This window comes from Leucopleurus acutus, assembly GCF_964270905.1.
Source record: "Leucopleurus acutus genome assembly, chromosome: 3".
Taxonomy (NCBI): domain Eukaryota; kingdom Metazoa; phylum Chordata; class Mammalia; order Artiodactyla; family Delphinidae; genus Leucopleurus; species Leucopleurus acutus.
This window is the reverse complement of record NC_139145.1, coordinates 53,214,971-53,230,688: the sequence shown is the minus strand read 5'-3', so window position 1 is coordinate 53,230,688 and position 15,718 is coordinate 53,214,971. Positions and strand designations below refer to the sequence as shown.

Genomic DNA, 15,718 nt, shown 5'->3' with positions numbered 1-15,718 from the left:
GTTTAACAAAGGCCTAGGATAACTAAAGAACAAGCAAACAGAGATGAACAATACAATAACTAAAATAAAAAATACAATAGAAGGAATAAATAGCAGAATAAGTGAGGCAGAAGAACGGATAAGTGAGCTGGAAGACAGAATGGTGGAAATCACTGGCACAGAACAGAATAAAGAAAAAAGAATGAAAAGAAATAGAGACAGTCTGAGAGACCTCTGGGACATTAAACACCCCAACATTCACATTATAGGGGTCCCAGAAGGAGAAGAGAGAGAGAAACGACCTGCAAAAATATTTGAAGAGATAATAGCTGAAAACTTCCCTAACATGGGGAAGGAAACAGTCATGCAAGTCCAGGAAGTGCAGAGAATCCCAGGCAGGATAAACCCAAGGAAGAACACGCCGAGGCACATGGTAATCAAACTGACAAAAATTAAAGGCAAAGAAAAAGTATTAAAAGCAACAAATAACAAACAAGGGAACTCCCATAAGGTTATCAGCTGACTTCTCAGCAGAAACTCTTCAGGCCACAAGGGAGTGGCACGATATATTTAAAGTGATGAAAGGGAAGAACCTACAACCAAGAATACTCTACCCAGCAAGGCTCTCATTCAGATTCGACAGAGAAATCAAAAGCTTTACAGACAAGCAAACGCTGAGAGAATTCAGCACCACCAGACTAGCTTTGCAACAAATGCTAACGGAACTTCTCTAGGTAGAAAAGAAAAGGCCACAAGTAGAAACAAGAAAATTACCAATGGAAAAGCTCACTGGTAAAGGTAGGAAATCATCCACATACAAATGTGATATCAAAACCAGCAAGCGTAAGAAGAGGAGAGTACAAATGCAGGATATTGGAAATGCATTTGAAATTAAAAGAGCAGCATCTTAAAACAATCTTGTTTAAATATAGACTGCTATATCAAAACCTTATGGTAACTACAAACCAAAAATCTACAATAGATACACACACAAAAAAGAAAAAAGGAATCCAAGCACAACACTCAAGTTAGTCATCAAATCACAAGAGAAGATTCTCACAGTGGTGGCCTCCTCGGCCACATTGTGCACTATGTCGGGTGGCTTCCTGAAGGTGCAGTGACTCCTATGTCGAGCTGAGCCAGTACCAGGACCAGCACTGCCGGGGTGACAGTGAAGAACAGGAAAAATTAACTACTGAAGGAAAGCTGTACACCACATGTTGGAAATCTTTCCTCTTATACACAACTGAAGAACAAATCTATGAACTCTTCAGCAAAAGTGGTGACAGAGAGAAAATCGTCATGTGCCTGGATAAAATGAAGAAAACAGCATGTGGGTTCTGCTTTGTGGAGCACTGTTCAAGAGCAGATACAGAAAATGCCACGTGGTACCTAAATGGAATGCGTCTGGATGACCGGATCATTCGCACAGACTGGGACACAGGCTTTAAGGGGGGCAGGCAGTATGGCCGTGGGCGTTCTGGAGGCCATGTACGAGATGAGTATCGTCAGGACTATGATGCTGGGAGAGGAGGCTATGGAAAACTGGCCCAAAACCTGTGAGTGGTGAGAACCCCGTCATGAAAAACACACTCCTTTGGCCTATTGAATTTGAGGTGCGTTACCCAAGGTCTGCAAACCTGCCCATTTTTACCTAGTTTTAATCAATGTCTCTACTGAGCTGGAAGCCTCTTCATGGTTTTCCACTTAAAAATTATTAAAGGACAGAAACCAAAAGAATGCCTTTAATTCTATGGTCTTAGCATCTTAGTCATGTGTCAGATTACCAGAATGATTTCTGTTACCAGGTCAAACATTGTGTTCCTTAGCAACAGACTTCATGAATAATGTTGATAAGCCAAAAACACACTTCTTTTAGGAAGATTTAAAAAAAATTTTTTTGAGTGTTTACCATGTTTGCATCTAAGTAGGTTCATGGTCTACCTTGGGGCCTGGAATTACTATTTTTAAAATTTTAAGTTTGCATGAGATAGAGTTTAATAAGTGGAGTTTTGCTATGTAATGTAGCTTTACTCTAAATTAGGAATAGATGTTTGATAACTGATTGTTTTTCTATGTTGAATTTTAATCTCTAAAGGCAAACTTAAAGAGTGAAGGGAACTTCCTAAATAGTTGGTAAGCATTAGACAGTCGCAGGGGACACCACCTCTTATGTGCTTTATATATCAGGAAATTAGGTCAGGACTAGAAGGGTATTTACTAAACACAGTTTTCAAAATACGTGTTTTAGCTAACGCTAAAAAGACCAAGGATCTGTATTACAGGGAACCTCTACTACTCTAAGGGCAAGGGGGGATGCTGTCAGTAGGAAATGGGGAGGAAATATCAGGAGATGTGAGTTAAACCATTGCCTTGACATGATGAAGGTTGATGTGAGAGCCAGCAGACCTATTTTTTTTCATTTTCAAACTGATCTTGGGGATTGAGTGTGGGATTTTTTGTTTTGTTTTAAAAAAAAGCTTAAAGATCAAGAGAATGCTTAACAAAAACAGAATCAGAAATGCTTCCCTCGGGAAATGTTTTGGCTGATTCTCATACTGAAGTCTGTCTGTTTTTTCCCTAATTGTGCTAAGTTTTAGAGCCTGGGTAGTGAGCTGGTGGTCTCTACAGAGAAGGGAGTCTAGAGGATTTATCTTGCATTTGTAAGGCAAGAGAGAATTTCTCTAATATTATGTGAACTATTGCTTATTTTAAACTGGTAGTCTAGTATAATTTTCCCCGATGTAAGTGATATTTTTTCCTCTAGCAACAAAGTATCCTCTAATTTCTAGTAGTTTGTGAAGTTGGGGCTGAAGTATCTCAATGTGAACATCTTTCATGTTACAGCAAGTGTATGTTTTCTCAAATTTAAACTAGCTATTTGAACTTTAAAAGATATCTCTAAATTAGCTGTAACTATTTAGGAAAACATTTGCAAATATCTAATTTAATGAGGACATACAATTCATTAATAATAAAATCTTTTTACACTGTAGTTTGAATTAATGTATTTTATATTTTGCAGTAAAACGTAACTCAGATTTCTACAGGTCTTAAAACCACAGACAGTGGTTCCTATTTGAATTGTCTTCTGTAACAGATTTCAATAAAATTGGACCAACTTATAAAAAAGAAAAATCACAAGAGAAAAGAACAAAAGAGGAAGGGGAGAAAAAAAGACCTACATAAACAAATCCCAAACAATTAGCAAAATGGCAAGAAGAACATACATACTGATAATTACCTAACATGTAAATGGATTAAGTGCCCCAACCAAAAGACATGGACTGGCCGAATGGATACAAAAACAAGACCCATATATATGCTGTCTACAAGAGACCCAATTCAGACCTAGGGACACATACAGACTGAAAGTGAGGGGATGGAAAAAGATATTCCATGCAAATGGAAATCAAAAGAAAGCTGGAGTAGCAATACTCATATCAGACAAAATAGACTTTAAAATAAAGAATGTTACAAGAGACAAAGAAGGACACTACATAATGATCAAGGGATCAATCCAAGAAAAAGATATAACAATTATAAATATATATGCACCCACCATAGGATCACCTAAGGCAAATGCTAACGTAATACAATAATAGTGGGGGACTTTAACACCTCACCTACACCAATGGACAGATCATCAAAACAGAGGAAACACAAGTTTTAAATGACACAATAGACCATATAGATTTTTTTCTTTTTTTTTTTTTCTTTTTTTTTTTGACCATATAGATTTAACTGATATTTTTAGGACATTCCATCCAAAAACAGCAGATTATACTTTCTTCTCAAGTGCACATGGAACATTCTTCAGGATAGATCACATCTTGGGTCACAAATCAAACTTCAGTAAATTTAAGAAAATTGAAATCATATCAAGCACCTTTTTTGACCACAACACTATGAGGCTAGAAATCAATTATAAGAAAAAAAACTGTAAAAAACACAAACACATGGGGACTAAACAATATGCTACTAACAACCAATAGATCACTGAAGAAATCAAAGAAGAAATTTAAAAAATACCTAGAGACAAATGAAAGCACACTGATCCAAAACCCATGGGATGCAGTAAAAGCAGTTCTAAGAGGGAAGTTTATAGCAATATAATCTTACCACAGGAAACAAGAAAAACCTCAAATAAACAACCTAAACTTACACCTAAAGGAACTAGAGAAAGAAGAACAAACAAAACCCAAAGTTAGTAGAAGGAAAGAAATTATAAAGATCAGAGCAGAAATAAATGAAATAGAAACAAAGAAAACAATAGCAAAGATCAATAAAACTAAAAGCTGGTTCTTTGAGAAGATAAACAAAATTGATAAACCTTTAGCCAGACTCATCAAGAAAAAAAGGGAGAGGGCGCAAATCAATGCAATTAGAAATGAAAAAGGAGAAGTTACAATGGATACCGCAGAAATACAAAGCATCATAAGAGACTCTATGCCAATAAAATGGACAACCTAGAAGAAATGGACAAATTCGTAGAGAGGTACAATCTCCCAAGACTGGACCAGGAAGAAATAGAAAATATGAACAATGAACAGATCAGTCACAAGTAATGAAATTCAACCTGTGACTTAAAAACTTCCAACAAACAAAGTCCAGGGCCAGGTGGCTTCACAGGAAAATTCTATCAAACATTTGGAGAAGAGTTAACACCTATCCTTCTGAAACTCTTCCAAAAAGTTGCAGAGGAAGGAACACTCCCAAGCTCATTCTATGAGGCCACCATCACCCTGATACCAAAACCAGACAAAGATACCACAAGAAAGTGCTGTTTACAATAATCAAGACATGGAAGCAGCCTAAATGTCCATCATCTGTCGATGATGAATGGATAAAGAAGATGTGGTACATATATATAATGGAGTATCAATAAGCCTAAAAAAGAATGAAATAATGCCATTTGCAGCAACATGGATGGACCTAGAGATTATCATGCTAAGTGGAGTCAGAGAAAGACAAATATCATAGGATGTCACTTATATGTGGAATCTAAAATATGATACAAATGAACTTATTTACAAAACAGATACAGACTCACAGACATAGAAAACAAACGTACGGTTACCAAAGGGGAAAGGTAGGGGAAGGATAAATTGAGAGTTTGGGATCGACATATATACTCTACTATATTTAAAATAGATAACCAACAAGGACCTACTGTGTAGCACAGGGAACTCTGCTCAATATTATGTAATAACCTAAATGGGAAAAGAATTTGAAAAAGAATAGACACATGCACATGTATAACAATCACTTTGCTGTACACGTGAAACTAGCACAACATTGTTAATCAACTATACCTCAATATAAAATAAAAAAATTTTAAAAACCCAAATTCTTTGTAGAAAATCTAATATAATCTAATATAATGAGTTGTCTTTCAAACCTTGCTGAATTAAACCATAAGTCAAACCAAAATACTAATTTTCACAGAACCATGTAAAAGAACAACAAAAAAACTGATCAATCAGAATTGAACTTGAGAAGTAAAAAACCTATTGAAACAGAAAAACATGAAGTCAATATAGTCTCTGACCCCTCGTCTCAGTCTGTGCCCATTTCCCTTGGACATTGATGGAGCACGAATGAAGGCCCCTGGACTCTGATTGGTATCCTCAGAGTTGAGAACTAGATTTTCACCTTAGTTTCTATTCAACGTAATCTCATTAGGACTGGGGACTTAGAAACTCCACACGTGCCCCATACAAACATCCCCATACAGAGAGGAATGGGGGCCCTGAGGCTTGGTCACCCCCTACTCAGTGCATCTGTAAGGCAAGCTTGAGGCAGTAAGTGGGAAGGGCTCTGGAAACTACACACCTGGAGGCAGTCAATTCCTGCCTCTGTCATTTACCAGCTGTCCACATTATTTTTTTTGCGGTACATGGGCCTCTCACCGCTGTGGCCTCTCCCGCTGCAGAGCACAGGCTCCGGACGCGCAGGCTCAGCGGCCATGGCTCACGGGCCCAGCAGCTCCGTGGCATGTGGGATCCTCCTGGACCGGGGCACGAACCCGTGTCCCCTGCATCGGCAGGCAGACTCTCAACCACTGCGCCACCAGGGAAGCCCCCCAGCTGTCCACATTTTATTTACTACTCTGAGATTCCATTTTCCCAGCTGCAGAGTGGACATGCATGTTGCTTGGCACATAGCAGGTCCTCAATAAACGTCAGTCGCTATTTTTTATCATGAAAAGCATGCATTGGTTCCGTATTAGCCAATCATATTTCATTTACTAAGATTCTTGGTGGGGAGGGATAAGTTAGGAGTTTGGGATTAGCAGATACAAACTATATAAAAGATAAATGACAAGGTCCTACTGTATAGCACAGGGAACTATATTCAATATCCTGGAATAAACTATCATGGAAAAGAATATGAAAAATAATATACATGTAGAACTGAATCACTTTGCTGTACACCTGAAACTAACAAAACATTGTAAGTTAACTATACTTCAATTAAAAGACTCGAGAATTTGGGACTGAGGACTACAGAACCTGGGGATATTTAAATGAAGTAAAGAATATTTACAAGGTTATACCTAGGACTCTGTTCTCCAAATGTTTGGCATACCAGCAGGCCAGTGTAGCAACATTGTAAAGCCTTAAAGTGACAGCCCCAGAAAATGGAGGTGAAATGAAAGAAAAATTTTAATCAAGCCATGTATCGCTAATTATTTATGTAGAATGTAGAGGCCAGGATATAGATAACATACCCACCAGCGCAGCACTTTGTAGTTCATTACATGTTTATGCTTATCCCAATTCTTAATATCAACTCCAAGAATTCCTTTCATTCATTCAGCAACAATATTTAATGGTGTCAATAACTACTGTTTCTGGGAAGCTTATTATGTTCTAGGCCCTATGCTTTGCATGTTTTATCTCATTTAATCCTTACAACAAACCTATGAAGTGGGAACCATGATTTCTTATTTTATAGATGTGGAAAACTAAGGCACAGAGAGGCTTTGCAACCTGTCCACGGACAACACAGCAAGATCAAGTAGCTCAACCGAGGAAGAGCTGAATTTTGAACTTGGGTCTAACTTCAAAGTCTCTGTTCTTAATCATGATGGAATTCTGCCTTGTACCATCTACGAGACCTTATTTTAGGAGCTGTAAGAAAATAGCAGGGTAGAATCTATATAGCATCATGGAACTATAAAGCCGGAAGGCTCTTTCTTTTTCCTGGTTATTGCACTAAGTATTTTTTATTGTGCATTAATTAGATGAAAGTTAGTGGAAGGGCTCTTAATGCTCTCAGTCCTACTCTAGCCTGTCTACACAGCCCAAGTCCTTAAGAGAATGAATTCGTTTCAAACACTTAAGAGCACAGCTTCTGTACCAAGGGCTCATGAGTTCAAGCCTTACCCCGTCATTAGCAAGTGTAGTTTGGAGCCCCCAGGACTTTGAATGACCCTGTCAACACATCACAAGAAGCCCAGGCCATCAGGTCGTCTCTCACCCCTGGATTCTAATCCCCGTGGCCTGTCTGCAGTGAGTCAGTCTTTCCTCCCTCTGTCCCTGTCCCCCAGTTTATGTGCACTGACATTTAATATGTATTATTTGTCTTTCCTAATAGAATACAAGCTCTATGAGGGTGGGGGTTTCTGTCTGTTTTGTTCTGCTGTATCCCCTGGAACATAGGAGGTGCTCAGTAAATGTGTTAAATGAATGAATACTGATAATCCATTTAAATTTTTAAATGAAAATAATACCTACCTACTAGGTTCCTTTCATGATCTGTTTATCTAAGCGATACTCTATTCACTTCAAATTTGTTTAAGTCCTTGAAAAGTGTGAAAATAATACAAGCCGTCTGTAATTCAAGGTTTGCACCAATTCAGGCTGAGCAATCATTTATCAGCTATCTAAGTGTCTTTTATGTGCATGCACACACATGCACTACACGTAGTACGTCACCTAGAACATGAAAAGTATCTGTCGGGTGGTACATGCCAGGTCCCGTGCTATATGCCAAGGACACAAGGAACAACAGAGACCCCGTCCTACCACCATGGAACTCACAGGCTACAGGAAGAGACAAACATTAAACAATTACAGGATTTTCACTGCAGATGTGAAAAGGTGAGATTTTACTGCTTTCCCAGTGGGGAAAAAGGGTGCTGGGGAACCAGCTAGTGGAATGCAAATGGAACATCACTGGGTTCCGTGTAATTTACTGAATAGGCGGTACGATAGTATCCAGTGCTTGAGTGACACATCTTGAGACAAATCAGAACTGGTGTTTCTCCTAAAGACCCTTGCCTTGGCATTAGAAATCCTGCTGATCTGCAGTTTTCTACCAGTTTCTAGAAAATAAAGACATCAAGAGAAGAAATGAAGAGAACCATGGTAGAGAGAGGAAGCAGCCTTGAAGAAAATCCTAATAGCACAGACCTACTCATTGCGGATGTGTCAGATTCACCAACAGGGAGCTTGTGTCTTGTGTCTTGGAGACCCCAGTAACAACATTAACAGTGATGATCATGACACCTGCTACCCTTTCTTGGTCCTCCTGCTTTGCATAAATTATCCCATTTGATGCTCAAATTTATGAGGAAGGTCCTCTCACTGTCCTTATTTATAGATGAGACAGACCAGGAGAGGTTGAGTACCTTGCCCAGGATCACGCAGGTAGTGAATAGTAGAGGTGGGCTTTCTACTGACCATCTGCCTGTTACCCTGCCTCCACAACCTGCCTTTCCTCGCGTTGTCAGTATCATTTCTGTTTAAACAATCAAGTCAAAGTGAGCTCCCTCATCTTTTAGATATACCCGTGCATTCCCACGTCTGTGCCTCTGTTCCTGCTTACCTCTTCCTGTGCCCATCAAGGGATACTGGAAAGAACATCAGACTGGGAGTCAGGGATGCTGGGTTGGAGTCTAGGCTAAACACAAATGAGCCAGCTCTTAATAACACCTACAATCTGTTGAGCACTTGTGCCGTGTGCTTTACATGTATTAACTCATTTGATATTCACAGATACTCTTTTCCTTTTCCACAAATCAGTACAATCAGTCAACTCAGGCACAGAGGTTCTATAGCTATTAGGACGCACAGCCAGGATTTGAACTCAGTCTGCTTCTAGCCTATGCTCTTAACCTCTGCCCTACTGCCTCTCATTTGAATGACTGGGCAACCATCAACTCTCTGGCCCTGTTTCCTTGTCTATAATATGAAGGAGGTAGGATTGCCAACCAGGTCCCTCCCAGCTCTGAGATAATAAGAGGTCTACGAATCCCACTGGTCTTGTATTTCAACTACAAGTTTAAAAAAAAAAATTGTCAGTTTTTTATTAATGATATACTCTACCAGGGAAACTAGACACGACTAACTTCTTTTCACAGAGAGTAAAACAGCAAGTAAACATGGATAATGGACACATCACACACACATGTTAAAATAAGTGTTTCATAATTTCAACAAATAAAATGCCCAAGTAAGAATTTTCACAGATAATTAGAAAATATATTAAAAAGAACTAAATGGAAATCATAATGACACAAGCGCAATTAGAACACAATAAATGCATTTAGCAACTAAAGAGAGAATGAGTGAACTAGAATACGTGGAGAATGTATCTCCCTCAAAAGAACAGATTAGAGAATAGAAAGTATAAAAAGATATCAGGGACACAGGGAATATATTGATAAAGGTTAATTATACATGTAATTGGAGCTACCAAATGCAACAAAAAGAGAAAAGAATAGAAAGTATATTTCCAAAAAAAGGGATAATTTTCAAAACTAATGAGTTATTTGGACACTATTTTAAAAGCACTACAATCTCCAAGCAGAAACACACACACAAACACACACGGTACATCATAGTACAACTGCTAAAAAGCAATGTCAGCTTCCTCTACTAATGCGCATTACTCTAGGCTATCCTTCCCACAGTGACTTTAGCAGAACACTCAGGAATACGTCAGGGATTCCAGATTCTGAGGTCAACTGAGCTTTGGAAAGTCCTACTCAATTTTGGGGGTTGATAATGCAATTAGCCTATTAAAAGTGCTGAGAAGTCCCGCAGGTAAACAACAACAAAAATTCTTTATCTAGGAATCCAGCTTTCTCAACCTTTGCAGTACTGAATTCGGGGCCAGAAAGTTTGGGACATTGTAGGATGTTTAGCAACATCCCTGGCCTCGGCTCACTAAGCCCCATGACCCAACGGGGACAACCAAAAATGGCTCCAGGTATTGCCAACTGTCCCCCAGCGGGGCATGGTTGCCCCTGGTTGAGAACCACTGCCTTAATCCTGATTTCAGATCTTACTGGATCACACCACAGCCCTCTTCCCCCTTCCATTTTATTTTTTTTAGAAAATCACTTGCAGCCAGCGTCTCTCTAGAATGGAGTTCCCCAGAATACATTTTGGGTTACAGTGCTACGGACACTTCCTTTCAAATCCTATAGGCTATATTAGGTGTCCTGTACAGACAATGTTTTGTGTTCTAACATGTACAGACATGAATACCTCTGCACGGAGCTGAAAGTATCTTGTGTTTGATGTTATCCTTCACGGTGCCTGGCACAGGGCTATTCACCCGAGACAGTTCAGATGATTGGCTACATGAATGAGGTCTCAGAAACTCATGGGCAAGAGTTGAAATCACAAATAAGAGAGAGGAAGAGTTAAGAAGAAAACTGCTGACTTTAGAGAAGCTAAAGCTAAAACTACATTTATTACAAGTGGGGCAAAAGTAGAAAGGAAGCATGCAGTGTGCTGGGTGTGGAGTCTGGGACAGCAGAAGAAAGAAAGTAGGGAAACCACAGGTAAAGGCTGACCGTGGGTGGGCTGCTTCCTCTGGACCTCACACTGGACACTGCACAGGAACTCATGCCCAAGATGGAGGGTCAGGAGGGGGACCCAAGGCCTCCATCCCATTCAGTACGGGGGCTAAGCACACAGGTGGTTCCAAGTTCAGCAGGCCTGGGTAGAAATCCCGCTCTGCTGCTTATAATTTAGGAAGCCTTGGACAGGTGGCTTGACTCCTTCTTCCAAGCTTCATTTTCCTTATCTGTCAAATGGACATAAGAGGCGTCTCTACCTTCTAGGGCGGTTGTGGGACAGATGAGATCTCTCACGTCAAGCACTTAGCATAGGGCGTGTACCCAGAATAACAGGGGAGGCAGCAACGATGCAGAAGTGGGTGCTGCGTAAGGCAAGCTTGCTGTACAGTGAGTCCAAAAGCCTGATGTGTTTTTCCACTGGGGTCAGATCTTAAGAGCTACCAGCTGTGAAATTGATTTCTAGGTCTTCTATCTGGGCCGTTACACAGACACACAGTAGTTTGTCTCTGGACCATCAGTTGTAATACGCCTTCCTTGGTACACGCGTCTCTCATTTGGTGCTGAACGATGTCACCACCACCCTGGCTCTGATGACTCAGGCAGATGAGAGGGAGAGTAAAGGAAACCAGGGAGGGGGATGAAAAAGGAACAGACTCAGAATCACGCACAGGGTTTTAAATCGCCGACTTCTGCTGACATTTTTTCTATGCAGAAGCACAGCTGGCGTGCGTTTCAGTTTGGAGACATGGTTGACAATTTCCCCATAATGGGGACACAACTGGCAATTTTCCTTCAGAGATATACGCAGGCAACAGTTTTGCCCCTGGAGAGGAAAGGCTCGCCGATTGAGATGCAGCCAGTAATTTCTCCTCTACAGAAGACACATTCAGTAATTCTGTCCAGTGAGAGAAACAGCCAACAATTTTCCCACGGAGGGTAAGAATGCCCATGGACCAATAATGCTGGCCTTTATCCAGCTGAGGACAGTGAGAGAAGTTTAAGATTTAATTAGTGGCTATTGTACTACCATGGGCCTAATGACATAGTCTCCAGACATGGGCTGGAGACTGGAACTTAGATCAGATGAAGACTCAGAGGATCCGGAACTGGGAAACAACGAAGCTTGGCTCTACCTTTGCAATTTGCTTTTCATACAGCCCTTCATTAATTCTACAAGTAACTGTTCAACAGTGAACACCGTAGCAACACAATGCATAGCATGATGAAGCAGCAGCAATTCATCTAGAAGAGGTTACACTGGTCCCTGGCTTTTGTATAACCGTTTTCACAATATTTCTGCATGTATTATAATTCATAAATATCATCTCTTTTATTTTTATTTTATTTTATTTTATTATATATTTTTGGCTGCATTGGGTCTTCGTTGCTGCGTGCGGGCTTTCTCTAGTTGTGGCGAGGGGGGGCTACTCTTCGTGGCGGTCCGCGAGCTTCTCATTGCAGTGACTTCTCTTGTTGCAGAGCATGGGCTCTAGGCACACGGGCTTCAGTAGTTGTGGCACGTGGCTCAGTAGTTGTGGCTCTCAGGCTCTAGAGCACAGGCTCAATAGTTGTGGCGCACGGGCCTCGTTGCTCCACGGCATGTGGGATCTTCCCGGACCAGGGCTCAGACCCGTGTCCCCTGCATTGACAGGCAGATTCTTAACCACTGCGCCACCAGGGAAGCCCGATATCATCCCTCTTAATAAGTAAATTCAAAGTGAAGACAGAATGAGTCAAAAAAAATTTTTTTTTTTCCAGACAGAAAGAAATGGACCAAAAATTCACAGGGGACAGATATGATGAGACAATCTGGTGTGGTGTGATCTGGGCTGGTCTGATTGGGGAAGGCTTAATAACAAGCTGAACCTTGAATGACCTGTAAGCTCTAGATAGATCAGAGGATGGCAAACTTCTCCTGTAAAGAGCCAGAGAGCAAATATTTTAGGCTTTGAGGGCCGTTTGGTCCCTGTTGCAGCTACTCAGTTCTGCCTTTGTAGCATGAAAGCAGCAGAGACAATACGTAAACCGATGAGCATCTGTTCCAATAAAGCTCTACTTGTAGACACTGAAATGTCAATGTCATCTAATTTTTATGTGTCATGAAACAGTATTCTTTTTTCGATTTTTGTTCAACCATTGAAAAGTGTAAAAACCTTGTTCTTTGCTGGAGTTGTGTCAAAACAGGTGGTGGGCCAGAGGTGGCCTGCAGGCCACCGTTTACTGACTCCTGATGACTGTGTTTGGCTGGGGGCGGTCTCAGGGGTGCTTCCTATGCTAGACGGGGCAATCAGCATGCGTAAATGCCTGAGGTGATAAATACATTCTGGGGGGACACTGGGACCCTGGGACTAGCAGCACAGACAGCGCATGTGGGAAGCTGGAGGATGAGATCATCGCTTAGGAAGATTTACTGACATTTACTAAGGCGTGTCCTTCCGGCTGGTACAGGACACGTTAATGGACTTTGGAGTCAGACGTATTCGGCTGGAACCCGTGCCCCACCACTTACAGGCTCGATTGTGTTTGTCAAGTTTTCGTTCCTCTCTAAGATTCAGCTTCACTACCTTGAAAATGCAGACATCTGTTCCCATTTTTGCATGGTTGTAAGAATCCACCTAGCACGGTGTCCAGCACATGATCAGAAGTTAACAGATATTATTAGTGTCACACACTCTTCAACCAACGTGTATTGACTGCCCGGTAGGTGTGAGGCGCTCTGACAGGTATTGGGGTTACAAGAGTGAGCTAGACAGAAAAGGTCCTGTGTTCTTCGGCACTTCCTTCAACAAGGGGTGGGCCCGCTTACTTCCTTATCATGGCTGGAGGCTTTGTCTTCTTTCTTAAAGGAAGAAAAGTTGCTCATTTCCACCTCCTCCCCCCCAAGATGTCCACACATTAATCCCCAGAACCCGTGACTATGGTGCCTGGCAGAGGGGAATTGAGGTTGCTGACTACTTGACCTTAAAATGGGTCGATCGACTTCCCTGGTGGCGCAGTGGTTGAGAGTCCGCCTGCTGATGCAAGAGACACGGGTTCGTGCCCCGGTCCGGGAAGATCCCACATGCCGCGGAGCGGCTGGGCCCGTGAGCCATGGCCGCTGAGCCTGCGCGTCCGGAGCCTGTGCCCCGCAACGGGGGAGGCCACAACAGTGAGAGGCCCGTGTACCGCAAAACAAACAAACAAAATGGGTCGATTATGCTGGACTACCTGGCAGTACCCAGTGTAATGACCAGGGTCTTTCTAAGTGAAGAAGGAGGCAGGAGAGTCAGTGTCAGAGGGATGTAGTGTGAGAGGGACTCGATGGCGATCGCTGGCTTGGAGGATGGAGGAAGGGGCCAGGAGCCAAGGGAGGCTGCCTCCAGAATCTGGAAAAGGCAAGAAGCAGACCCTCCCGCAGAGCCTCCACAAAACAGCCCAGCCCTGCAGACCCAGTGAGGCCCACTGTGGGCTTCTGAACTGTAAGATGATAACCTTCTACTGTTTTAAGTCACTAAGTTTACCAAGCGTGTGATCCTTTGTTACAGTAATAATAGGAAATTAATACTCCTCTTTCCCCAGACTGTCAATAAAGGGAGGGGACAGGGCTTATGAGCTCCCCCCACATCTCTGGGAAGCTGCTCTTATTTCTCTGGGCTGCAGTGGCCGCTGGCTCCCTGAAGAGGTCCCTGAAAAGCCTGCTCCCTTTCAGCAGCTTCTCCTCTCCAGCTGGCCTAGCAGGCAGACCAGAGAGGGCCGGGACAGGTTTGCTGCTTCCCAGGGAGCTCGTGAACCATCACAGTTCAGCCATCCTCTCCTCCCAGCATTCCTGCTGCCACCACTGCGGCGGCTGCACCCACAGGCTGACACAGTCCAGAGAAACTAGAACACAGCAGCTGCAAAGCAGAGCAAGCCAAGCGGCTCACAGACCATTGCGATTTAGCAGCAGAACATGAGGCTGCGTGTGATCCTGCTGTGCGCTGGGTAACTCTTCCCAAAGCAATGCCACGTCCCTGCTCGGACACCTACAGTGACTCCCCATCGCCAACAGCCACCAGCGCCACCCACTTGGCCTGGCATTCCAGGCCCTTCGTATCAGGCCCTGGACCAGCACCCCAACGTTTCTGCCCACTTCTCTCCTGCTCAGATTCTCCACTGCAACCTGGCTGGCCGACTCATCATTTGCACCAAGGTCAGAGAACTCCTTACCCCAGGGGCCAATCAGGTAGTAAGATAGATGAAGCATGCATGGGTACACAACAGGGAGTGGTGGGGACTGTGGCAAACTAGTGTCCACACCCTGTTTCCACTCAGCTCCAGCTGCCTGCTGCCACACAGGAATGTGGGTCCAGCACTGCCACATCATCTCGAAGTCTACATTTTCCTGAGGAACCCTGATGTTTCAATGTTAGTAAGTAATTAAACATTTTAAGTATGTGCTCAAACACAAGCCACCTGTAAGTCATACGGGCTGTAGCGTGTGACCTCTGTTTTACATGCTGCAATAATGATGCCTGATGTTTATGGAGCATTTAGCATGTGCCAGGGCTCGATCCACGCTCGTTCCCCTCCCGTCTTAGTTTGTGCTGCTCTTACAGAACACCATAGACTGGGTAGCTTATGAACAACAGAAATTTCTCATAGTTCTACAGGCTAGAAATCTGAGAGCACGATGCTAGCGTGGTCTGATTTTGGTGAAGGCCTCACTCTGGGATGCAGGGGATCATTTTCTTATTGTGTCCACATGTTGTATTCATGAGGGTTCTTTCCACCTTCATGACCTGATCATCTCCCAAAGGCCCTACCTCCTAGTACCATGACATTGGGGGTTAGTATATCAACATAAATTTGCGGGGGAGATACAATCAGCCCAGAATACCATTCTATCCCTGCTCCCCTGTTTCTCTGACTCCTGTTCAACCATCAGGGCTCACTGTCTCTTCC

The 15,718-nt window shown here is 42.5% G+C and overlaps 1 protein-coding gene and 1 pseudogene across 6 annotated transcripts in view; one reads left to right on the top strand and one right to left on the bottom strand.

Annotated features, from left to right (window-relative positions):
* Nucleotides 1–15,718, bottom strand: part of PPP2R2B (protein phosphatase 2 regulatory subunit Bbeta) — a gene marked incomplete at both ends in the record, with an annotated part of 465,894 nt that overhangs the window by 13,097 nt on the left and 437,079 nt on the right. The window lies entirely within an intron of this gene.
* On the top strand, nt 1,071–1,542 carry LOC309959890 (nuclear cap-binding protein subunit 2-like; annotated as a pseudogene). Its single transcript has one exon. The product of its transcript is annotated as a nuclear cap-binding protein subunit 2-like (transcript).